This window comes from Schistocerca nitens, chromosome 1 (genome assembly GCF_023898315.1).
Source record: "Schistocerca nitens isolate TAMUIC-IGC-003100 chromosome 1, iqSchNite1.1, whole genome shotgun sequence".
Classification (NCBI taxonomy): domain Eukaryota; kingdom Metazoa; phylum Arthropoda; class Insecta; order Orthoptera; family Acrididae; genus Schistocerca; species Schistocerca nitens.
In genome coordinates this window covers 509,245,011-509,271,840 of record NC_064614.1, presented here as the reverse complement: position 1 = coordinate 509,271,840, position 26,830 = coordinate 509,245,011, and the positions used below count along the sequence as shown (strand labels likewise).

The following is a 26,830-nucleotide window of genomic DNA, read 5'->3' as shown; positions in this document are numbered from 1 at the left end:
ATGGTCCTCGCCGATACCCCAGGAGCAACAGTGTCCCTAATTTGCTGGGAAGTGGCGGTGCGGTCCCCTACGGCACTGCGTAGGATCCTACGGTCTTGGCGTGCATCCGTGCGTCGCTGCGGTCCGGTCCCAGGTCGACGGGCACGTGCACCTTCCGCCGACCACTGGCGACAACATCGATGTACTGTGGAGACCTCACGCCCCACGTGTTGAGCAATTCGGCGGTACGTCCACCCGGCCTCCCGCATGCCCACTATACGCTCTCGCTCAAAGTCCGTCAACTGCACATACGGTTCACGTCCACGCTGTCGCGGCATGCTACCAGTGTTAAAGACTGCGATGGAGCTCCATATGCCACGGCAAACTGGCTGACACTGACGGCGGCGGTGCACAAATGCTGCGCAGCTAGCGCCATTCGACGGCCAACACCGCGGTTCCTGGTGTGTCCGCTGTGCCGTGCGTGTGATCATTGCTTGTACAGCCCTCTCGCAGTGTCCGGAGCAAGTATGGTGGGTCTGACACACCGGTGTCAATGTGTTCTTTTTTCCATTTCCAGGAGTGTATAAGGTGGCGCACGGAAACCGGCCCCAAGTACAGGCTGCTCGCCAATTACGCACGATTTGTTGACCGCTACGAGCAGAATAGTTAAAAATGTAATAATTAGGCAGTGAGGAAATAACAAATAAGCTAATACAAAAAAATTCGAAACAATAGATGACGATTGGTAAGCGACAATGAGTAGTCTAGTACACGGGGCCGATTTTTCGTGCGCCACCCTATACCACACAAATAATATTGTGGAAGTTATCATATTCCCTTTACAAAATGTGACACCGTACACTCGATTACGAAGCGCGGGCTTCATTCGGTCATAAGTCGGTCAGCCTTCCATAACAAAGAACATGCTCTTTTACCTTGGATCAAAAACAGAGAAAATGGCCACTCGTGTGTGCCATGCCGACGTCCTTTGCATGTGTAATACCAAAAAAAGCCTTTTGCAACTATTTCTTCTGCTGTTTATCGAAATAGTGAAGTAAGCTGATACGCCGTTTTGTTACCTCAGAAGATGTATGTATTACATACCATGTAATTTACATAATTATAAAATACATTTTAATTACCGGTCGTGGACGCTGAATACAATTTGAAAAGAACCAGAAGTTTAGAGTTCAAAAAAGGTTTGAAACAGATTTACAATGAGCGTGCAAAGGGAACGAAACGAACAACTCGATACTGAACTATGAGCAGTCGGCAGTGGAAATGCGACGAGTGGCCACGCGAAGGAGGACGAGTCCGGCCGAGCGAGACCGAGACCGAGACACACGGGGACGGAACCGAGGCTGGAACGAGACCGGCCGACGTGCCGTTCGGGAACGAGACCGACCGTTTCCCGTCCCCGGGAACTGTAAGTAGAAAGCCGCGACCGAACAGAACTATGAAAGACCGTTGCTTAGAATTGGTTCCTCGCTCGTTCCGTTCTTCTTGGTGATCCGTTCCTTTGGACCCGTTAGTTCGCGAACGACCCATCTCTACTGGAATGCCCGTAACAGGGCGTCTGGCTCAGAGCTGTCCTTAAAGTAACCGATTTGTAATGGGTCGTTGTGTCACAGTGGTGCCAACTGCTGCTCATATTGCTGCTGCAGATGCAGTACGATGCACCATGGCCATATGGCGAACACGATGATCTTGACTCTTGGTATTGCCACATGCCACATGCCGCTGCCAGCAACCATGTACAGTGGCTACGTTCCTCCCAAGTCCTTCTGCAATATAGCAGAAGGAACATCCAGCTTCCTGTAGCCCTGTTACGCGACGTCGTTCAAACTCAGTGAGGGTTGATGATAGTATGTTTGTCACATTAAAGCCATTCTTGACTAACATCAACTCACCAGTCCAGTCTCAAAGATAACTAACGCCCACGACCGTTACAGCGTGCATTTAAAACAAACCTGATTTACATCCTCATAGTGGCGCTATTAGCGCCACTCTTATGCGACTGGCTCGAAGTTTAAATAGCCATCATCTTTCAGATGCATAAATACTCTTCCCAACTTTCGTTTATGTCGCACGTCTCCTTCTTAGTGTTGCGATTTTTTCCCGTCAGTGCTTTATGTTGACAATGTAAAATAAACAATATGCGTCACAAGGAAATTATGTTCAGGCCCCTGATAACCTGTTCGGGAATGTTATCTAGAAATAAAATTTTCTTCTTCTTCCGCACCTTTCTGAAGTAGTGATGCCTTGGTAAGTACTATTAGCTTCGTTTTCTTCCTTTATTATCTTCAATGAGCGATTGGAAAAGCTAGCGGTTCTCTCAGCCCTCTCGAGCACAATCATAATAATATTTTAGCTTCATCAGCTGCCCATTCCAACAGTAATTTCATAGCGTTGCATATAATCACACGTGCCTGATTACGAAGACTTTCCTGCACCTGTGCGTGGAGAATGTGGTGCCATGCTGTGAAATAAAGACTTCGCAACGAGAACACTAGCAGCGTGCAGGCCGGCAGGCGACAATGGGCTGTGGCCGCTCTTTCGGAACAATCGGGGTGAGATTGCTCAAGGCTCACGACGAGAATGCCTTTCTGCGCCGGTGGCACGTTATCTTGCTCGAGGTCTGATGCCACTCGATGCATCGAGTGGGGCACGTCGTCGGCCGGGTGTCGCTGTAGCTGTGAGTACAACGGAGCCATCCAGTTACGGAAGCTCAGATGAGGAAACAAACGTTGAAATTTTCGTTCCCGTTCGGGTATGACAGGCCTAAAGTTGTTGAAATCGACGATTGGTTGTTCGAAAAGATAGGTTTAAAAGATGATAATGATCACGGTTTCGAATGTGATTTCCGTGGTAATGCAGACGTTGAAACATCTATCTGGATTATGAAAAAAACAGGCGGTTTGGTGAACTTTCTTTATTCCAATGGTGAATCTAGTTCAATTTCGATCAGCTACGCTCGTTTACGGTAGCGATCTGTGAGGATATTGAACCTCGCATTTGAACTGAAGTTCGATGTCACCAAACATGCGTTTGCGCCTTATGGACTGGCAACAAACATTTCAATGTTGACAATGGTGTGCGAAATGTTAGAACTGATCTTCGTAAGCATATCCCGTGGTATATTATGGTTCAAGGCTTCAAAGCCTTAGTTGTTTATGATGGCCAACCAAAGACCTGAGTAGTATGTGGATCCACGGACTAAGGCAACCTGTCCCCGTGTCAATTCTTTACGGAGGGTAGACCAGGCAGTCACCTGCGCGGGAGATGTGCAACATCAACAAAAACTGTCGTATGCGGAGACCTTGTCAGCCCCATTAGAGGAAACTAGGAATGTGCCGGGCCCTGACATATAACGCCAGGGAGAAAATGATGGAAATCAGGATTCAACTGCACGTAGCGTACTGACAAATAAACAGAGTTCAACGGTTACCCTGTCAAAATGTTCGAATCAGGCTCCCCAGGAGAGACTAATCCCCAGACCTTAAACGGTAGCAAGACACCTGGAAAAGGAATTACTACACCTGTTACACATCCCGAGGTACCATTACCTTGCAATCCCGATGATGTTCCAGTGTTATCAGTAGGTAGTGACAAGCTAGTTGACGAGGACTCAGAACCAAACAACCTAACATTCAGTGTCAAGTAAGGACAATTTAAAAAAATCATTTAAAGAAACGAAACGGCCACCTAGAATACAAAGTTAGGCAGAGACACAGGAATTAGAAAGAAAAAGAATAGGCACAGGGGAAACCCTTAAGAAATCTCAGACAGGAGAAACTGCGATGGCTGATGCAATGGGGGTAATGGCTCCCGTTCGGAATAGGGACGTTCCGATGGGGTTAGAAAATCACATGAATACAACGTGTTGGCATCTTATGGGTCTCTTCCGGTCCCGAGCGCGCTTTGGTCGGAAGATACTGACAATGCGCAGCAACAAACAGTTTACGTTGCCTTACATGCTGGATAGTTAACGTCTCCTGCATAAATTCGGCAGTAAAGTTAAAATGTTTGAATGATTATCTTTGTGCTGTCTGTGCGATTTTAAGTGTCTTTGTGTTTCCAAAACGAATTTTCCTTCTGCAGCGGAGTGTGCATGTTTTTGGAACTTCCTGACAGATTAAAACTGATATATAAAAATTTGTCCTGGACGGGGACTCGAACCAGGATATCCCGCCTATCGTTAACCGTCCCCTTAATCACTTCGGTTATCCGTGCACGCTCCCTGGACCAACCCAAACTTACACATGTCAGACAGTGTGATATACTAAACTGTCAACATGAAGCATGAGCAAAAAAAGGTAGGGGGATGGAAGTTCTAAGATTTGCAGAGATGTCAAACAGCTTCATTATTACCGTGCTGCGTACATTTATTATTGCATTAATCATCACATTAAGATTTTCTAATTTTTATTATTCAGGAGTTTAACGTAAATAACTTTACGATTCCTAAGTACAAAATATGCTTCCATGCGAACAGTGACTGGCGTCATCAGTGCGAGTTTAAATGATTATTCCACCAACTTAGTTCTAACCGCAACTACTTGGCTCGAATGTGAGTTGTCCGCTTCACGACCGGCCACCACGTTTCTTCACAATCTTATTAGTAAAAATGTGTGTGTGAAATCTTATGGGACTTAACTTCTAAGGTCATCACTCCCTAAGCTTACACACTACTTAACCTAAATTATCCTAAGGACAAACACACACACCCGCGCCCGAGGGAGGACTCGAATCTCCGCCGGGACCAACTGCACAATCCATGACTGCAGCGCCATAGACCGCTCGGATAATCCCACGCGGCTCTTATTAGTATCTCACTGAAATACGAATATTAACAACGACACGCCCAACTAAGCTATCTTAACTGAACTTTACTTCCAATCCCTTTACTTAAGTTTATGCTGAGACAGTATAAGAAATTGTCATTCTGGTGATTAGTTTTACTCTTTTCCCTACTGTTTTCGTTAAACCAAGGATTATTCTAAAAGAAAGAACCGATCGGTCGCGAAATGGGAATCACTGTGAAAATCAAAATTTTTTTGTTTGCATGAGTTAGCTACTACACTTTCCAGTTACTTCTCTACATAGTCGCCGTTTCAACTTAGACATTTCTCGTAGCTTTGTACCAACTTTAGAATACCCTCGCCATAGAAGGCAGCCGCGTTTGCTTTCCGCCACTTCTCTGTGCTGGTCTGCAGTTCATTGTCTGTGCCAAAATTTTGTCGTCAGAACCAGAGGTTCATAAGAGCAGTGACGAATGTCAGAGGGAGCCACATCTGGGCAGTATGGTGGGCGATCAAAGATTTCCTGTCGGCAACGCTGCAGGAGGGTCTCCGATATACCTGCAGTATGCTGCCGAATATTGTTTTGAAGAAGGACTGCATGACAATTACGTTATGTGGGCTGCATGAAATCAGGCGAAATCTCTTGGCCTGCACACATACTTGGTGGGAGAAGCTATTTTCCAGCCATCTTTACGAGCTTGTTGTTCACTCAGAACTGAAAAGGCGACGTGATGCCGTAGATGGGTGTACGAGAGACACTGCCCAACACATCTGTGCAAAAGATCAACGGATTTTCACGATGGCTTCCATTTCGCGCCCGAGTAGGCCTCCCTTTCCGAACAGCCCTCGTACTTCTTAAGTGCCTTAGAGTTTTGTCAGATACCGGTAATTAAGATTAGTCTGAATAAATCCAAACAGTTCACACGTTCTAAATGCGCAGCGAGTGTTATTAACTCTTGTGTGTAAATTTTCTCTTAACTTTGTATAGTCGATTTTATATTTGTTTCTTACTTCTTACTGTACACCGAATTTTATAAAGTGGGAGCTTCGAAAAATTAAGTACGGTAATACCACTTTCAGTGATAAGGAAGGATTTCATATTTGAGACTTTACGTCCGCTAGTTCGAGGAACCCGTATCACGGAAACACATATGCGTTTGAGCGGAAATTCAGAGAAGCGCTGACGGTGTCTGGAGTCGCGTTCGCACTGCAATATTCAGTACAAATGGCATAGCTTATTGGCAGCTGCAGAACTGCAGCAGCTGGGGCCGGCGCTTGCAGAGCGGCTTCTGCTCGCTGGGGGCGATGCGACAGCGGGTCTGCGAAATATGGGGTCCCTGTGGGCCACAAGTGCGCGCAACAGCGGACTCAAAACTCTGAAACACCTGAGCTCAATAGCGGCATGGAGCCGGGAATGTCGGCGCAGTGCGCCACTTCACGTCTTCAGTTATTGTAAGGTCTACCAGCACTGCTAAACTAATGTTCCTTAAATCTGCAGTTTTCATTTGCTGTTATGTTTCTCAAACTCCTCCGCGTTCGACCGGAACAAGGGTAACTGATATGATATGATATATTTCATACAAAGTGATCAAAAGAAAAAAATGGCAGGAAAGGTAAGTTGAGTGAATCTATATGGTTCCAGAGACCTTTTCAGGTCAACATTTGATCAGGTGAGAGGGTGTGCACTAGAGTAATTGAAAACCCGAGATTTAGCGATCACTTTTTAACTTGTGGTGGAAGGTTATTGTAAATGAAGGTTATTGAATGGTGGACGTGTTTCTGCACGATACTTAACGTCATGTGCATCTTCACTGTTTGTCTAATGTTTGTTGAATTAATTGTGCAGTTTGTTTTCGATGAAACCATTTAATTAATTACTAGCTGACAAAACCGGTATTTCCTGGGTATTCATTTTGTCAATTTTTCGTTAGAAAAGAAAACAAAAAAATCAACTGTGTTTGTAATGAAGTGTCGAAAAACATTACTATGTATTCGCGAAAACCCCTTTGAAATTGTAAAACAGTCCTACACAGAAATATGCGTAATGTACAAATGCACAAGCTCAGTATTCGAATCAAGAAACATGCTCCTGAATAGTTTCTGTACACTGGGCGCAGCAGCTTCGCGTGTGTACAACGCGATTTTGTAAAGGTCTCCATGGCAACACCTCTTCATAGCTCTGTTAACGGCTATCGTTTGCGCCTACAGCCGTTGGCGCTTCGCAGTTGAACGCTGTCAAAAGCGCTGCTAGGTGTCAGGGATTACCTTAAGTTAACTCGACTGCAGGAGTGTCTCAGTAGTGAAGAATTAATGTATTAAAACTTCATACAAGATGCGGCATACTTTTTCGTATCTCAGTGTTTATTTCTCCTGAATTATATTGGAACAAATTATGTGTCGCACAATGATATATAATACATTTAAACGCAATTCATGATGCGGCAGTTTTTCACGCATCTCATTATGACGTCATATCTCATGAACTATGAAAGGCAGGCTGTTCTTACCCCCACAGTGGTTTTGCCTCACAGTAAGGAATATGTGTACCAAGTTTGGTTAAGATCGGTCCAATAGTTTAGGAGTAGATGTAGAACATAAACACACACACACACATTTTTATTATATATGTATAGTCCCCCATATGATATATATATATCATATGGGGGACTATTTTGCACTGTTGTGTTAACATGGTGCTTGAAAAGCGCTTTACGTGAAATGAACTAATTGACACTATAAACTGTTATGATTATCCTCTCCTAGGCAAAGAATATCCCACGTCGCAGAAAGCTCTGTTCGAACTAACTTTCAATAACTGGGAATCGGATTGCGATCTCCGACTTAAATGAACTGTATCTCTGGAATTCTTATCGCTGTCAAAATAGTCTGTTAGTAATCCTTTGTCATCGTAACCTCCCAGCCAGGAGTGATGATCTTGAGTAGGTAGCAGTGGTGCCACTAGGGAGTTTAAACGGTTAGAGGAGACAGAATAGAATGACTCCAGGAGGCATGGCTAGACTTGATACGTCATGCAGTCTGTGCAGGGCGGGCTCAAGTTTATTCCCATGAAAAAAGTCCGGGAAGAAACCAATAGCGTAATCTTGGTAGCGTTCTTAATGAGTAGCTATTGCACTGCCAGAATATAAGAGCAGCTTTGTGATTGGACTGATGGGTACCTATCATTAACTATTATAACTTGTTCCTGTAAAATTAGACCATCTTCAGATGAAACACTAGCTTAAAGATAAATAAAAGCATTAGCCTGTCAAGGTTTTTTAAATTACCGCTACCAGTCACAATCTTTGTTGACTATTGTATTATTTATTTAGCAACATGTTTCGAGGGAGTATCTCTTGTTCAGGCTAAATGGCATTACAGAAACAATTTTACAATAAGGTCATATTGATGTTACATAGTCTTTTCGTAAATGCTGTGGTTATTTTTGTTCCTCTGGCGTGGCAGTCTCGTTGTGATGTACTGAGTTGTCAAAATGGCTTAAAAGTCTTTTATACAAAAAAAAAAAAAAAGAAAAAAAAGAAAAATTAGTCATTTCCTCTCATCTGAGCAGTTTATAATAATGCTTGAAATTAATACGAAAATGTTAAAGCTTACCTGAAATACTGTTGCTGTCACTGGTGTCAACTGGTCCGCGTCAGTGCAACTAAAAAGAGACAAAAAGATCCATAATTTCACATGCAGTGTGTGACATACTTGGTGTTACTATTGCGATAGAATGGTCACAGCAAATAGTGTACGTATAGATATGTACTGTTGCGTTACTGGCACATTTATTACAAAAACAAAAATTAAATAAAATGTGCTAAAATACAACTCTAAATATAGTACGGCAGCTGGATATCAAGACAAGATAAATGATAACCGAATGCTTCATTACGCCATAGTAAATAAAACGATTCTAACGTCACACAGTAAAAGATAAAAGCTTGTGACATAATTATTGTTGTGTTATATAAAAATGTAATAAAACGTAACCTAGACTATTTTATTCACTAAATTATAAAGGTGACGTCGGACCCTCTATGAAGCTGCTCATGAAGTGGTGCTGTTGTATACAGAGAAGGCGCAACTCTAAAACTTGTAGCGAAATGTAGGAAGACCTCTAGCTGACCCTCAACAGAAACGAATGTAACATCTTGCGCATGACTCGATGAAGACTCTTTATTCTTTGATTGCAAAACCGCTGAACGAACATTGAACATAATCACATCCTTGAAATATCTGAGAGTATGTGTACTGTGCAATTTAAAGTGGAGCTACCACATGAGACTGGTCGTAAGAAAGGCAGAAGCAGGACTGATATTAGTTAGAAGAATCCAGAATAAGTAAGGTTCGAAGGAGTTAGACAACCCTCGTTCGACTGATAACTGATAGTTGCTCTTCACTCTGGGATCCTTACCTGATTCGGTTGTTAGAGAAAACAGCACAGAGTTAAATAATCAAACAAGAGGAACGCGTTTCGTCATGGATTCGTTTAGCAAGCGCGAAGGCGTTACGGAGTTACGTCATGGAACTCCTGTGGGAGACACTGCAATAGTGGCGTTGTGTTGACGCAGAGGTTACAACACTGCAACAGTGTTCTTTCGTAGAAGAGTAAACCGACACTGCTTCCTCGTACATGTTACTGTAATCTTCAGTCCGAAGGCAGGTCTGATGCAGCCACCCACGCTAGGCTATCCTGTGTGCACTACTTCATCTCCCTCCCCCACCTCCCCCCCCCCCTTGCGGGTTCGAGGGTTAGAATAGGCCGAAGGTATTCCTGCCTGTCGTAAGAGGCGACTAAAAGGAGTCTCACACATTTTGGCCTTTATCTGATGGACCACTGTAGGGTTTGACCTCCATTTTTCAAAATTAGGGAAGGGCACCTTACATGGTGCATCGTGTCCATCATGCGCTGAGACCTCTCGCATCCTTCGTCGACTTTGATCTGCACTTCCGCTCATTCTACAGCTGTTGGGCGAGGTCACCCTCCTGGGTGCGTTTTCCTCCATCTTCTGAGCAGTATCACTTTCTGCGCTGTCGACTGTAATGGACATCTTAGCTCGATTGCGCCTGATATCCAGCATGGTAGCCAGTCCGTTGTGGTGGAACCGCCATGTACCCTGTTGGTTGTAGCCCCCTGACCACACAGGGATCGCTCTGCTGATGCCTGCGCCTTTAACTCCCCACGTATGCCAAGGAGCAGATGCTCGTCACCCTGGGGCATTGGGACTCCCGGCAATGGCTATCCTGCCAGGTGGCCTTTGCTGCCGCTGGGTGGCACCCATGGGGAGGGCCTCTGGTCGGAGTGCGTGGCATCAGGGCGGATGACACGCCATGAAGCATAGTACGTCATCTCTTTCTGGTGGTCAAACACCAGCAGTCGCTAAGCAGTCAACGTCTAACTTCAATGTTAAGAAATACAACCCCAAATCGTCCCCCCCCCCCCCCCCTGGCCACACCATGGGAGGAACGCCTGGCTACAGATGGCAGTGAAACTTATTCATCCCAGTACCTTGTATGTACGAGAGTTGATGGGGAATCCGTCTTGTCAATGGATCCTCAGTTTTCTGTGGAGCAACTAGTGGACAAGTTTGGGGAGGTGCAGGGATTGTCCAAAATGCGGTCAGGGTCGGTCTTGATCAAAACAGTATCCTCTGCCCAGTCACAGGCACTACTCACCTGTGATCAGCTGGGGGATGTTTCTGTTACCATCACGCCCCATAAGAGCTTAAATATGGTCCAGGGTATCATATTTCACAGGGACCTTCTTTTGCAGTCTGACGATGAGCTGCGCGCCAATTTAGAGTGGCGAGGTGTCCATTTAGTCTGGCGCGTCGTCTGGGATCCAAGGGGTAATCAGGTTGCCACCGGTGCCTTCATCTTGGCCTTCAAGAGTGACACATTACCCGAGGAGTCAAGTTGATGGTCTACCACTGTGACGTAAAGCCATATATCCCTCCCCCGATGTGGTGCTTTAAATGCTGGAAGTTCGGCCATATGTCTTCCCGCTGTACTTCCAGAGTCACTTGTCGCGATTGTGGACGTCCTTCACATCCCAATACTCTCTGTGCCCCGCCTCTGTGTCAATTGCGGATAGCACCATTCACCTTGCTTGCAAGACTGCAGGATTCTCCAGAAAGAAGGAAAAATAATGGAATACAAGACCCTGGATCGACTGTCCTACACTGAGGCTAAGAGAAAATATGAGAAGCTACATCCTGTGCATATGACGTCAACCTACGCCCCTGCAATGACACCGGTTCTACCATCTTCCGTTCTGCCGCATACAGTTTGCTCTCATAGCCGTCAGACTCAGCCTGCCCCCTTGATGGAGGGGGGCACTTCCCTCCCTGTTGCTCCTGCACAACCTACTTCAGGAATAACACCCCCCCCCCCCCCACACACACACCAACCATCTCAGCTGGAGTAGCGTAAGTCTTCTTTGGCTCCTCTTGCCAGGAAGGGATCCCTTGGATCACACCCTTCCCAGGTCCCTACTAGTGGCAAAGCCGACAACCCCCAGTGGCTGAAGCAACCACAGGTCGTAGGGCTTCACAGTCCTCCTGTCCCTGAGACTGAATCAGTGAAGCCCTCCCAGCTGGACAAACCTAAGGAGCAACAAGAGAAACCTAAAACGAAAAAATACCCCCAAGAACCACGGTACTGTGGTGGCACCCACGCCACCACTACCTACAAGCTCTGTGCCTGAGGACGAGGAGGAGATAGTGGCATTGGCTGAGGACCTAGACCTCGCTGGGCCCTCAGACACTTGGCAACTGTTAAGCTTTACACCTGCTTTCTGCATTGCCCTCCAGGTAACCTGGTTCCCGGGAATGAAGACCCTTGCCCTCCACAGCTATGAGGGATATTACAGGAACTGTAGAGACTATAATAGTGTGTCAGGTGGAGTTTGCGTCTATATCCTGAACTTAGTATGTAGTAAACCTGTGCCCCATCAAACCCCTCTTGAAGCTTTGGCTGTCAGGATAAGGACGACGCAGGAAATAACTGTCTGCAGTGTATATCTTCATCCAGATGGTGCAATACCCCTGAATGTATTGGCTGCACTGATAGATCAACTCCCTAAACCTTTCTTACTTTTGGGAGATTTTTACGCACATAACCCCTTGTGGGGAGCTGGAAAATTTACTGCCACAACTCGACCTCTGCCTCTTAAATACAGGTGCCCCCACACATTTCTGTGTGGCACATGGCACATATTTGGCCTTTGATCTCTCGGTTTGCAGTCCTGGCCTTCTCCCATCTACCCAATTGAGAGCACATGACGACCTGTGTGGTAGTGACCATTTACCCATTTCTGTCATTCCCCCGGCGTCATACCCACTGACGCCTGCCCAGATGGGCGTTAAACAAGGCAGACTGGGAAGCCTTCACCTCTGCTGTCACTGCTGAATCTCCCCCACATTGTGACATCGACGTTGTGATTGAGCACGTCACTACAACGATCTTTTCTGCAGTGGGAAACGCGATCCCTCGTTCTTTAGGGTGCCCCCGGCGAAAGTCAGTCCCTTGGTGATCGCCGGAAGTCACTGAAGCAATTACAGAGCGTCGGCGAGCTCTTCAGCGACATAAGCGGCACCCTTCCCTAGAGCACGTAATAGCCTTTAAGCTGCTTCATGCCCACGTTCGCCAGCTTATAAAACGACGGAAACAGGAGTGTTGGGAGAGGTACGTGTCGACCATTGGGTGCCATACGTCACCTACCCAATTCTGGAAGAAGATCAGCCGTCTTTTATGGTTACCAGACCTCAACAGGTGTCCCTGGCATTAACATCAATGGCGTGTTATCTACCGACGCAAACGCGAACGCCGAGCGCTTTGTTGAGCACTATGCTCGAGCCTCTGCATCGGAGAACTACCCCTCATCCTTTCGCACCCTCAAACGGCGGATGGAAGGAAAATTCTCTCTTTCACTACAAGCCCCATTCACAGAGTAGGAGCTCCTCAGCGCCCTTGCACATTGCCCCGACACAGCTCCTGGGGTGGATTGGATCCACAGTCAGATAATTAAACATCTCTCGTCTGACTACAAGCGAAATCTCCTCGTCATCTTCAACCGGATATGGTGCGATGGCGTCTTTCCATCGCAGAGGCGGGAGAGCACCATCATTCCAGTGCTCAAACCCGGTCAAAACCCACTTGATGTGGATAGCTACCAGCCCATCAGCTTCACCAACTTTCTTTGTAAGCTGTTGGAACGTATCGTGTGTCGACGATTGGGTTGGGTCCTGAAGTCACGTGGCCTACTGGCTCTGTCAGGGCGGCTTCCACCAGGGTTGCTCTACCACTGATAACCTTGTGTCCCTCGAGTCTGCCATCCGAGAAATCTTTTCCAGACGCCAGCATCTGGTTGCCGTCTTTCTTGACTTACTTAAAGCATACGACACGACCTGGCGACATTATATCCTTTCCACATTGTATGAGTGGGATCTCTGGGCCCCGCTCCCGACTGTTATGCAAAACTTCCTGTCGCTCCGTACTTTCCGTGTTCAAGTCGGTACCTCGCTTAGGTCCCCCTTGTATTCAGGTGAATGGCGTCCTGCAGGGCTTCGTATTGAGTGTCTCTTTATTTTCAGTGGCTATTGACGGTCTAGCAGCAGCTGTAGGGCCGTCGGTCTCACCTTCTCTGTATGCGGATGACTTCTGCATTTTGTACTGATGCTCCAGTACTGGTGTTGCTGAGCAGCGCCTACAGGGAGCCATTCACAAGGCGCAGTCATGGGCTCTAGCCCACGGCTTCCAGTTTTCAGTCGCGAAGTCGAGTGTCATGCATTTCTGTCGGGGTCGCACCATTCATCCAGAACCGGAACCTTACGTTAATGACGATCCATTCACTGTAGTGGAGACATATCGATTCTTAGGACTGGTTTTCGACGACCGATTGACTTGGCTACCTCACCTCCGGGGGGGGGGGGGGGGGGGCAGATCGCTCTACGCTGCTGCAGCTCTACAGAGCCCTTGTTCAATCCCGCCTTGACTATGGGAGTCTGGTTTATGGTTCGGCGACGCCCTCAGCGTTGCATTTACTCGACCTAGTGCACCACTGTGGCGTTCGCCTAGCGACGGAAGCTTTTACAACTAGTCCGGTGACCAATGTCCTGGTGGAGGCTGGAGTCTCTCCATTGAAGGTTAGGCGTGCATAACTACTCGCCAGGTACGTCCCACACGTTCCTAGTTCTCCTGCGCATCCGAATTACCGTCGCCTTTTCCCAACCACGGCGGTTCATCTCCCGCATCAGTGGCCCAGGTCCGGGCTTACAATTGCGGTTCGTGTCCGGTCCCTTCTGTCTGAACTGGAGTCCTTCCCGTTACCACCTCTCCTCGAGGTCCATTCACATACATCTCCATGGTGTACACCTAGGTCGCAGATTCTTCTGGACCTTTCGCATGGCACTAAGGATAACGGCTCTCCTCTATCGGTTCCTCTCGATTCTCGACATGTACCAAAGCCATGAAGTGGTTTACACCGACGGTTCAATGGCTGATGGTCACGTAGACTTTGCATATGTTCATGGAGGACATATTTAACAGTACTCCTTGCCAGATGGCTGCAGTGTTTTCACTGCAGAGCTGGCGACCATATGCTCTTGAGCACATCCGCTCATGCACTGGCGAGTCATTTCTGCTGTTTACTGACTCCTTGAGCAGCCTACAAGCTATCGACCAGTGCTACCCTCGCCATCCTTTGGTAGCGTCCATTCAGGAGTGCATCTATGGCCTGGAACGGTCCTGTCGTTCAGTCGTGTTTGTGTGGACACCAGGACACTTCGGAATCCCAGGCAACGAACTTGCCTACAGGCTGGCCAAACAGGCAACGCGGAAACCGCTTCTGGAGATGGGTATCTCCGAAACTGACTTGCGTTCTGTCTTACGCCACAGGGTTTTTCGGCTTTGGGAGGCGTAATGGCACAACAAATTGCGTGTCATTAAGGAGACTACGAATGTGTGGAAGGCTTCCATGCGGTCCTGTCGCAGGGAATCAGTTGTTCTCTGTCAGCTTTGCATTGATCATACGTGGCTCCGCCGCGAGGACCCAACTCGGTGTCGCTGTGGCTCACAAATGACGGTCGTTCACCTCTTGCTGGAATTACCACATTTAGCCGCTCTGCGGCGTACTTCTAACTTTACCAGCACCCTACCTTCGGTGTTGGGCGACAATGTCTCAAGAGCAGCTTTAGTTTTACGTTTTATTCGTGAGGGTGGGTTTTATCATTTGATCTAAGTTTTAATTCATGCCCTTTGTCCCTCTGTGTCCTCCACCGTAGTGCTTTTAGGGTGTAGGTTTTAATGTGTTGCAGAGTGGCTGGCTTCTCCTTGTTCTTCTCATGGTCATCCAGCCATGGTAATCTACTCTTCTGTTTTGATCTCTTCTACATGTTTCTTGCGTCTCTCTGTGGTTTTCTTGTCCGATTTTGTCCATTTTAGTGTTTGTTGCCCTTCTGTCATTCTTTTGGTTTTCTCCTTTCTTCCAGCTGTATTTTGTATGTCTCGATTATTTTACTCCCACCCTTGTGGAATTATTTTATTCGGTACGTGGGACTGATGACCTAGCAGTTTGGTCCTTCCCCCCCCCCCCCCCACCCCCACCCCTCTTTTAAACCAACCAAACAACTTCATCTCGGAATAACTATCCAACTTACACCCATTTGAACTATTTACTGTATTCATCGTTTGTTCTCCCTCTACGATATTTATCCTCCTCAATTCTCTACAATACTAAAATGACAGTTCCTTGATGCGTCAGAATTTTCCCATCAGCCAATCCTTCCTTTTAGTAAAGTTTTTCCACACATTTCTATTTCCTCCAGTTCGATTCAGTACCGCCGGCCGCGGTGGTCTCGCGGTTCTAGGCGCGCAGTCCGGAACTGTGCGACTGCTACGGTCGCAGGTTCGAATCCTGCCTCGGACATGGATGTTTGTGATGTCCTTAGGTTAGTTAGGTTTAAGTAGTTCTAAGTTCTAGGGGACTAATGACCACAGCAGTTGAGTCCCATAGTGCTCAGAGCCATTTGAACCATTTTTGATTCAGTACCTCGTCATTAGTTAGTCAAATGGTTCAAATGGCTCTGAGCACTATGCGACTTAACATCTATGGTCATCAGTCCCCTAGAACTTAGAACTACTTAAACCTAACTAACCTAGGGACAGCACACAACACCCAGCCATCACGAGGCAGAGAAAATCCCTCACCCCGCCGGGAATCGAACCCGGGAACCCGGGCGTGGGAAGCGAGAACGCTACCGCACGTTAGTTAGTCAGTCTACCCACTTTATCTTCAGCATTCCTGCGTAGCATCACAAATCAAAAGCTTCCGTTCTCTTCTTTTCTGACATGCGTATCACCCACGTTTCACTTCCATGCAAGGCTACACTCAGTCAAATGTATTCAGAAAAGACTTTTTAACACTTAAATTTATATTCCATATTAACAAATTCCTCTTTTCAGAAATGCTCTTCTTGTTATAACTGGTCAACTACATTCCATTACCACTGTTTTACTTTCGTCTGTGTTCATCTCATAACCTCTTTTCAAGACATTACCATTTCGTTGAACTGCTCTTGTAATTCCTGTGTCATCTCTGATAGAATTACTATGTCATCACCAGACCTCAGCCGGCCGCGGTGGTCTAGCGGTTCTAGGCGCTCAGTCCGGAATCGCGCGACTGCTACGGTCGCAGGTTCGAATCCTGCCTCGGGCATGTATGTGTGTGATGTCCTTAGGTTAGTTGGGTTTAACTAGTCCTACGTTCTAGGGGACTAATGACCTTAGAAGTTGAGTCCCATAGTGCTCAGAGCCATTTGAACCAGACCTCAAACATTTATTTATTGTCCTTGACCTGTAATTCCTTCCACAAATTTTTCTTTAGTTTCCTTTATTCCTTCCTCAAGGACAGACTGAATAACGTTTGGGATGAAGTTTAACCCTCTCTCACTGCATTCTCAACCACTGCTTGTCTTTCATGTCTTTAGACTCTTAGAACTGTAGTTTGGTTTCTGTACAAACTTGATATGAACTTTCGCTTCTTGTATTTTATCCCACAACTTCAGAGTTTCACTGTATTCGAGCCAACACCGTCAAATGTTTTGTCTAAGTTTCCGTGCATTATATACGGAGGTTTGTCTTTCTTAGATAAGTCGAAGGGCGAGTATTGCATCGCGTGGTCCTACATATCTCTGGAACCTCGTCCGTATGGATAGTGAGAGTGAAATTAGAAAGATTCGAGCTGATGTCACGGCTTACCAACTGTTGATCGATACCTGTAGACTGTTGCAGACATACAGACTCTCAGTGGAGACTGATACACCGGCTGCTTGGTTTCGGTCTCTACCGAGCAAGGTGGAGCAATGGTCAGCGCTTACAAGCGGACTGTACGAACTTCCCTTGACCGATTTGATTCATGTTGACAGGATGCGTAGGGCGCGATTAGGACTTCAACATCTGTAAACAGGAATATGCAAGTTTCAACGATTTTCGAGAAAAGCGGGTTTGAAAATTTTGGGCTTGCTTGTATACTTTGTTCGGTCGCTAGTATTTAAGGAATCCGCATACGAGCGAGGAAGCGCTTAGTTTGATAACCATCAGGTCCCTGGATCAAATCCCGCTGTTGGTGCTACTTGTTTTTCTTTTCATTCGTACGTAATTATAACAACAGGTTTATCATGACTGTGCAGATTTTCAGTATCTATTGAGTCATTTATTATTTTACCAAGAGGAAGCATTGCCTGCTGGGGGAGCGAGTGTTAAAACAATTTTTTTGAAAACAACCACAAGTAGCACTTTGTATTTTCATTGACCGGTTTCGCATCATCAGAATACATGCTGTAAAAGACACAGCTTGAGATAATCCGGAAAACTTACATTGACGTTACGTAAAGTAGATATTCTACCTACGTTTAAAGTTGGCTGCCGGTCGCGGTAGCCGTGCGGTTCTAGGCGCTTCAGTCTGGATTCGCTCGACCGCTACGGTCGCAGGTTCGAATCCTGCCTCTGGCATGGATGTGTGTGATGTCCTTAGGTTAGTTAGGTTTAAGTAGTTCTAAGTTCTAGGGGACTGATGACCTAAGATGTTAAGTCCCATAGTGCTCAGAGCCATTTGAACCATTAAAGATTGCCTTTAAAGTTGTCTGACAGCTCTAGAGATTAATCTGGTTGTACTAACGTACTTAAACTCGTGTTTAAAGTACGTTTAAAGCACTGTAGTAAATGACGATATTGACAGCGCCAAAGATGGAATTGAGTGTACAACTCTACTTGTAACGTACATGGTATAGTCTATCCAAAGATAATTTACAACTATAGAAAACGAAAGTTACATTTTAATTGCCTCTCTTATGGGGGTGTGTATATAGACATCTCACATCCGCACGTAACTGCTTATTTTTCAAAAAATACGAATACATCCCTAAAAATTAAAATAGCTTTCAAGTTACAAGCTGTCAGCCAACTTTAAACGTAAGTCACCATACTGAAAGTAGAATACCTACTTTATGTAATGTCAATGTAAGTTTTCCGTATTATCTCAAATTGTGTCTTTTACAGTGTATCTCCCGATGATGCTTGTGCTCATTTGAAGAGATAAACCGGTCAATAAAAAATACAAAGAGCTACTTGTGGCTGTTTTCAAAAACTTATTTATTATTTCCATGATCTTTACCCTGAAAATCGAATCTTTCTCCAAAATTTTGGAAACAGTTTCTCACTGTAACTGTATTCTTGCAGGTACGTTCCAACTCAGCATGAGCCAGTTTTTTCGGTATCCGTCACGTACCATGAATTGTTTTCCGCTAACATTCAGAGGCGTTGCGAAATATGTTTCCTCCAATTTTCAGGTGTTCTTGTGTTATTACTGCAGAGGCATCTGAAGCGATGAGATTGTTTTGTAGAACGGGCTGTTTTTAATCCGCCTTTCGAAACTTTACTGTGAAGCGATTCGACTTCACTTTCTCTTGCCATCGAAGTAACAGGCAGATCCCTACATTTTCTCGTAAAATCTGACAATTTGGGGGTTGGCAAGTACCTACCTCGGGGGCCATTGTTCGAATGTGGGTTTTTGAAAGCTATTCCCTTTCTAATTATAACGTGTAGGCTTTCACGGCCGGCGTCTTCATTTGTTAAAACTTCTGGTCTGAGAGGCCATGGTCGATCTGTAAAACTTCTTCTTCCTAAGAAGTTCTACAGGTCGACCACAGCCTCTCAGCTCGGAAGTTTTAACTAATGTTCAATTTCTCCCTCCACCAACTGGAAGTCTTTCGTGGAGATGTTTGTGTTGTATCAAAACTACGTGCAGCTGTGCAGGGAAAATGGGTTCTTACAGTGAGTCGTACCGTACCTGGACATATAGTGGAAAAATGGGCTCATGGTAGGTCGAAACGAACCTACACGGATACCGTGAAAACGGGCTCATGATGAGTTAGAAAATACCTGTAGGAATGCGATTACAGTGGGAAACAGCGTCCAAAATTTTAGAGAAAATTTCGATTTTTCAAGATAAGGACTATTAAATATTAAGTTATTCATTAAATATTAAATAAAAATTTGCTCAGTCCAAATACACTGAAGAGCCAAAGAAACTGGTATACCTGCCTAATATCGTGTAGGGCCACCACGAGCACGCAGAAGTGTCGCATCACAACATGGCATGGACTCAACTGACGTCTGAAGTATTGGTGGAGCAAACTGACACCATTAATGCTGCAGGGCTGTACGAGTATGTGGAGATCTCTTCTGGACAGCACGTTGCAAGGCATCCCAGATATGCTCAATAAGGTTCATGTCTGGGGAGTTTGGTGGCCAGCGGATGTATTTAAACTCAGAAGAGGGTTCCTGGAGCCACTCTGTAGTAATTCTGGACGTGTGGAGTGTCGCATTATCTTGCTGGAATTGCCCAAGTCCATCGGAATCCACAATGGACAAGAATGGATGCAGGTGATCAGGCAGGACGCTTACGTACGTCTCACCTGTCAGAGTCGTATCTAGACGTATTAGGGGTCCCATATCACTACAACTGCACACGCCACACACCTTTAAAGAGCCTCCACCAGCTTGAACAATCCCTGCTGTTATGCAGAGTCCATGGGTTCATGAGGTTGTCTCCATATCCTTACACGTCTATCCGCGCGATACAATTTGAAACGAGACTCGTCTGACCAGGCAACAGGTTTTCCGTCATCAACAGTGCAATGTCGGTGTTGAAGGGGCCGAGGCGAGTCGTAAAGATTTGTGTCGTGCTGTCATCAACGGTACGCGAGTGGGCCTGCGGCTCCGAAAGGCCATATCGAAGTTGTTTCGGTAAATAGTTCGCCCGCTGATAGTTGTTGATGGCCCAGCACTGAAATCTGCAGCAATTTGCGAAAGAATTGCACGTCTGTCACGTTGAATGCTTCTCTGTAGTCGTTATTGGTCCCGTTCTTGCAAGATCATTTTCTAGCTGCAGTGATCTCTAAGATTTGATTTTTTACAGGTTCCTGTTACTCAGGGTGGACTAGTGAAATGGTCGAACGGGAAAATCCCCACTTCAGCACTACGTCTGAGATGCTGTGTCCCATCGGTCGTACGCCGACTATAACAGAACGTTCAAGCTAACTTTAATCTTGATAACCTGCCATTGCTGCGACAGTAACCGATCTAACAAGTGCGCCCGACACTTGTCTTATATAGGCGATGCCGAGCGCAGCGCCGTATTCTGCCTGTTTAGATATCTCGCATTTGAATACGCATGTCTGTACCAGTTTCTTTTTCACTTCAGTATAAATCTAGTCTTAGAATTACGTGGGCATGAGAGAAATATAGGACCGACAGGTGATTCGATCCAGAGTGCGCGGGGTTGCAAACCTAAACTTTTTCTCGCTCAGCTGTGGTCTCCTTGTATACTAGCGACCATGCAAGCACAAGTAGCACTTTTCAAACTCGATTATCTCGGACACTGTTGAGAGTTGCATTTTTCAGTTAATATTTGTTCAAAAAAATGTTCAAATGTGTTTGAATCTTATGGGACTTAACTGCTAAGGTCATCAGTCCCTAAGCTTACACACTACTTAACCTAAATTATCCTAAGGACAAACACACACACCCAAGCCCGAGGGAGGACTCGAACCTCCGCCGGCACCAGCCTTACAGTCCATGACTGCAGCGCCCCAGACTGCTCGGCTAATCCCGCGCGGCTTATATTTGTTGAAAGCCTACATATCATGTCAGTATGTGTCAGTTCGGTGAGGAGAAGTTCGTACGGCCTCTTGTTCTGCTTTCGGATGGACGACGCTTCAGTTCCCCGTCCGGTCATACAGATTTTCGTGATTTGCATAAGGCACTCCAGGCTGGTTCCTTTGAAAACGGCACGGCCGGTTTCCTTCCCCATCGTTTCGTAATCCGAGCTTGTGTTCAGTCTCTGATGACCGCGCTGTCGACGGGACGTTAAACTCTAATCTTCATTTCCTTCGTCGGTTTCGGTCTGACACGCTGTAGATTGAGGTCGCATCCCTAAGTGGCCATTGGGCACTCTGTCACACGATTATCCATGGCGTCTGTGGCGTCCAAGCAGCGGGGCGGCGTCCCAGAAGCCGTACAGCTGCGGCTGTGCCCGCCGGATCGATGTGGCTGTCGGCCGAGCCCTGCCCAGGCAGACAGGCGATGGGCCGCGATAGCGCACGGCCGCCAGCCTCTGCTCCCCTTTGCTCTCCAAACGGGTCGGTCTCCGCCAGCAAGCAGCCCAACACTACACGTCAAGGGCCGCGGCGCCCATCACTCCAGCACGTCAAACTTCCTGGTCGAGTAAAAATGTGTGTCGGACCGAGACTCGAACTCGGGACGACTGCCTTCTGCGGGCAAGTTCTCTACCGAGTGAACTACCCAAGCACGACTCACGACCCGCCCTCACAGCTTTACTTCCGCCGGTGTTGCATCTCCAACCTTCCAAACTTCACAGATGCTCTCCTACGAAACTTGCAAGAGTAGCTCTCCTGGAAGAAAGGATACTGCGGGAACATAGCTTACCCACAGTGAGGCGTGGCGCCGTATACCGATCCTGCCTTGGAGGCTGGATAGTGACAGATGGTGACGCGAGACTGGACGCGCACGTAGTTTATGTATCAGCCGATAGAGGACAGTATTGGATAGGGGACTGTGATTTACTTTCGATTGTGCCCACTAGAGTAGACTAAAGTAATATAATGATGCCGGCCGGGGTGGCCGTGCGGTTCTAGGCGCTCCAGTCTGGAACTGCGCGACCGCTACGGTCGCAGGTTCGAATCCTGCCTCGGACATGGATGTGTGTGATGTCCTTAGGTTAGTTAGGTTTAAGTAGTTCTAAGTTCTAGGGGACTGATGACCTTAGAAGTTAAGTCCCATAGTGGTCAGAGCCATTTGAACAATTTTTTTTTAATATAATGTTTTTCATAAACTGTTCTAGTATCTTTATAAACTGTTATTATGTCTTTTTGTATATGTAAAATGTTATAAATGTGTTTTACCAGTATGAATGATGCGTGAGTGTGGTTTAAGGTTAATATGAAGATAATTGTTTAACGAGTTATGTAGTGGGATTTAGTGTGGGAACATTTCGAAGAAGTATGGATGTGGACAAAGGGGATTTTTGTAGAATACATTTGTAAAGTAAGTTTATAGTAAACGGAAAGTTAATTCAGGTATAAATAACATAAATTCAGCACATTAGATAATTACGTTATTAAAATGTTCCGTCGTTAGGTTTACTATTTTGCGATTGGTTATTGATGAAAAGCGCGGACTGACGCGGGAGAATGTTGTTTTGCTATTGGCTGTTGAGTAAACTGACCAATGGTAAAGCAATATTCTTCACGCGCCTTTCTCTGCTGGTAGAGTATTCTAGCGAGAGTCGGAGGAAACTTTCCTCATGTCAGCACGTTGTAAGTGTCGCCACCGGCGCCAACCTTGTGTGAATGCTCTGAAAAGCTTATCATTTGCATATCACAGCATCCTCTTCCTGTCGGTTAAATTTCGCGTCTGTAGCACATCTTCGTGGTATAGCAATTTTAATGGCCAGTAGTGTAAATTCTATGTGGCGTATTGAGGAGGTCGGTGGCTAAAAACTGTGACTGCATTAGGTGCCGACAGACGTAGTATTTGTCGAGCATTCTCAATCAAAAACAATCCGTATTTTTGTATCTATTACGTTTTCGGGAAATGCAACACCATAAACTTGCTAACGCGAGTGAAAGGGATTGTGAGTGACTGTGTTATGACTAGCACGGGCTTGGCAGTGATACTTGTTCGCCTAAGTTTCAGAATATGTTAATTAATGACAAAATGTCCAACCTTTCATTTCGTGTGAAAACTTTCTCCCGAAACGTAGATTAGTGACTTTAATTGCAGCCTGGTTCACGTCGAAGTACACTAGGCTTCCCTACTGATGATCTGCTGAGACAATGTTCACAGGTAGGTGCAGGTTCGTTACAAAGGGCCGGAAGGAACCGCGAAGCGGCAACAGCCGGGGTGATATTGCCAGAATGAAATTTTAACTCTGCAGCAGAGTGTGCGTTGATATGAAACTTCCTGGTGGATAAGACTGTGTGCCAAATCGAGACTCGAAATCTGGACTTCCGCCTTTCGCGGGCAAGTGCTCTACCATCTGAGCTACCCATGCACGACTCACAACCCGTCCTCGCAACTTTACTGCCGCCATTATCTCAGTACGGAAGTACAGCTGTGAGCACGGGTCGCGAAAGACAAAGGTCCCGACTTCGAGTCTCAGCCTGGCACACAGTTTGAATCTGCCAGGAAGATTCATATCAGCAGCAGAGTGAAAATATCATTCAGCGCATACTCACACAAAAATCACACCTGTATCCTAAAGCCTTGAAGTGGTCAATGTTGACTTGTGTGTGTTAACCAAATTTTTTGTCTGCGTATATTAACGGCAATTATCTAGTTCGTGATTAAAAGAGTAATCTCTAAGAATGTATTATAGTCTGGAATATAAGGACAGACAGTCCATAACGGGGCCTTAAGCTTTAAATCGGTGTAAATCAGTGTAACAATAGCAATGGAATGTAGTCTAATTATATCGCCCGCCGGAGTGTCCGAGCGGTTCTAGGAGCTACACGCAGGTTCAAATTTTGCCTCGGGCATGGATGTGTGCGATGTCCTTAGGTTAGTTAGGTTTAAGTGGTTATAAGTTCTAGGGGACTGATTACCTCAGCAGTTAAGTCCCATAGTGCTCAGAGCCATTTTTTTAGTCTAATTATATCACATGATACTGGTAGAACTGAACTAGGACATGAGACACTAAGCATAATCAGTGAGTTTCGTTATTTACTGAGCAAAATAACTGACGATGGACGAAGTACAGAGCATATAAAATGCAGACTGGAAACAGCAAGAAAAGCGTTTCTTGAAAAAGAGAAATTTGCTAATATTTAACGTGAATTTAACTACAGTTTTTTTTGTTGAGATCGCAAATTTATACACTATCACCGGTTTATATTGTGCTAGCAATCTTCTTTAGTTCTAAAGTAGACAGTAAAATATTCATAAAAAATTTTACTCACGTACAATAAATGCAATGAGAAAAGAAAGTGACGGAGAATTAACATAAAATTGGATTTACCGTGTTGTACAATCAAGTACTTAGTCATTAAAACTACCGTGCGTTCACTAATGCTGCTATTTAACACGGAGATAAACGTGCATCTGACAGAGGGCACTGTATCTATAGTTATGTAATTAAATTTATCGTATAAAAATAAACACTAGAAAAAGGAAATTTGGCGGCTTACCTTAGACTAGTGAAGAATTCCATAACTAATAATAATAATAAAATGTGCGGGTAGCTTATGTGAAGATAATGCAGTTGAGGAGCAGAGAACTATAATCACACTGTCCTCAATTTTGAGATTGTAGCGTGTGTGCGTGTTCCTGACATCTGTTGATTTTGTGGTGAAGCATATTTATCTATACGTGTAGGTCCACACTATACAGGGTGAGTCACCTAACGTTACCGCTGGATATATTTCGTAAACCACATCAAATACTGAGGAACCGATTCCACAGACCGAACGTGAGGAGAGGGGCTAGTGTAATTGTTTAATACAAACCATAAAAAAATGCACGGAAGTATGTTTTTTAACACAAACCTACGTTTTTTTAAATGGACCCACGTTAGTTTTGTTAGCACATCTGAACATATAAACAAATACGTAATCAGTGCCGTTTGTTGCATTGTAAAATGTTAATTACATCCGGAGATATTGTAACCTAAAGTTGACGCTTGAAACCTCCGACGTTCAGTTGCGTGTTACAACAAACACGGGCCACGGTCGGCGAGCAGCATCTGCAGGGACATGTTTACGATGACGACCGTGTTTACGAGTGTGGCTGTAGTGCACTGTTGTGGTTTGGTCTAGCTGTCGCAGTGTCCGCATGTAGCGCTTGCTGCTATTGTTATTCTGCATTCGTCTCCGCACGCAGCCCAACTGTAGTACACCGTGTTACCAGACGTCTGTGATAGTGTAGTGTTGTAGGAACTGTGACCATGGTGTATTCGAACTCTGAAAAGGCAGAGATAATACTCATCTATGGCGAGTGTCGACGAAATGCAGCTGAAGCCTGCAGGGTGTATGCAGAACGGTACCCGGACAGACAGCATCCAACGTGCCGCACATTGCAAAACATCTACGGCCAACTGTATGCAACAGGTATGGTCGTAGCACGCAAACGGGTCCGTAACAGGCCCGTCACAGGAGAAGCGGGTGCAGTTGGTGTGTTAGCAGCTGTTGCCATGAACCCACACATAAGTACACGGGACATTGCGAGAGCCGGTGGACTGAGTCAAGTAGTGTCATGCGCATACTGCATCGTCACCGCTTTCACCCGTTTCATGTGTCGCTACATCAGCAATTACATGGTGATGACTTTAATCATCGAGTGCAATTCTGTCAATGGGCATTATCAGAGAATGCGTTGGAGTTCTACCTGTTTACCGATGAAGCGGGTTTCACAAACCACGGGGCAGTGAATCTACGGAACATGCATTACTGGTCCGTGGACAATCCTCGCTGGCTCAGACAGGTAGAGCGACAGCAACCGTGGATTGTACATGTATGGTGCGGAATCATTGGCGACCACCTCATTGGTCCTCACTTCATTGCAGGGGCCCAAACAGCTGCAACATACATCGCGTTTCTACAGAATGATCCGCCAACGTTGCTCGAAAATGTCCCACTGGAAACGCGTCGACGTATGTGGTATCAGCCTGATGGTGCACCTGCACATTCCGCAATTAACACTAGGCTGACCCTTGACAGGATGTTCGACGGGCGTTTCATAGGACGTGGAGGACGCATAAATTGGCCATCCCGTTCTCCTGATCTTACACCTCTAGACTTCTTTCTGTGGGGTACGTTAAAGGATAATGTGTACCGTGATGTGCCTACAACCCCAGAGGGTATGAAACAACGTATTGTGGCAGCCTGCGGCGACATTACACCAGATGTACTGCGGCGTGTATGACATTCACTACGCCACAGATTGCAATTGTGTGCAGCAAATGATGGCCACCACACTGAACATCTATTGGCCTGACATGTCGGGACACACTCTATTTCACTCCGTAATTGGAAACGGAAACCACGTGTTTACGTGTACCTCACCCCTCATGGTAATGTACATGTGCGTCAGTGAAAAAGACCAATAAAAAGGTGTTAGCATGTGGACGTAATGTGCTGTTCCAGTCTCTTCTGTACCTAAGGTCCATCACCGTTCCCTTTGGATCCCTACGTAATTCGGTGCTCTCCGATACACACGATCGAACAGCGGAGGAGTGGTACTCAAGCGTCAACTTTAGGTTACAATATCTCCGGATGTAATTAACATTTTACAATGCAACAAACGGCACTGATTACGTATTTTTTTATATGTTCTGATGTGCTAACTAAACTAACGTGGTTCCATTTAAAAAAACGTAGGTTTGTGTTAAAAAACATACTTCCGTGCATTTTTTATGGTTTGTATTAACCAATTACACTAGCCCCTCTCCTCACGTTCGGTCTGTGGAATCT

General features: G+C 45.8%; 1 protein-coding gene across 11 annotated transcripts in view; it reads right to left on the bottom strand.

Moving 5' to 3' along the window:
• Window positions 1-26,830, bottom strand: part of LOC126253109 (putative thiamine transporter SLC35F3) — a 708,458-nt gene that overhangs the window by 491,462 nt on the left and 190,166 nt on the right. For all 11 annotated transcript variants that reach the window (XM_049954222.1, XM_049954231.1, XM_049954240.1 and 8 more), the window contains exon 2: window positions 8,394-8,442. The gene's annotated coding sequence lies outside the window, so the exon portion shown is untranslated. The remainder of the gene's footprint in view (window positions 1-8,393; window positions 8,443-26,830) is intronic.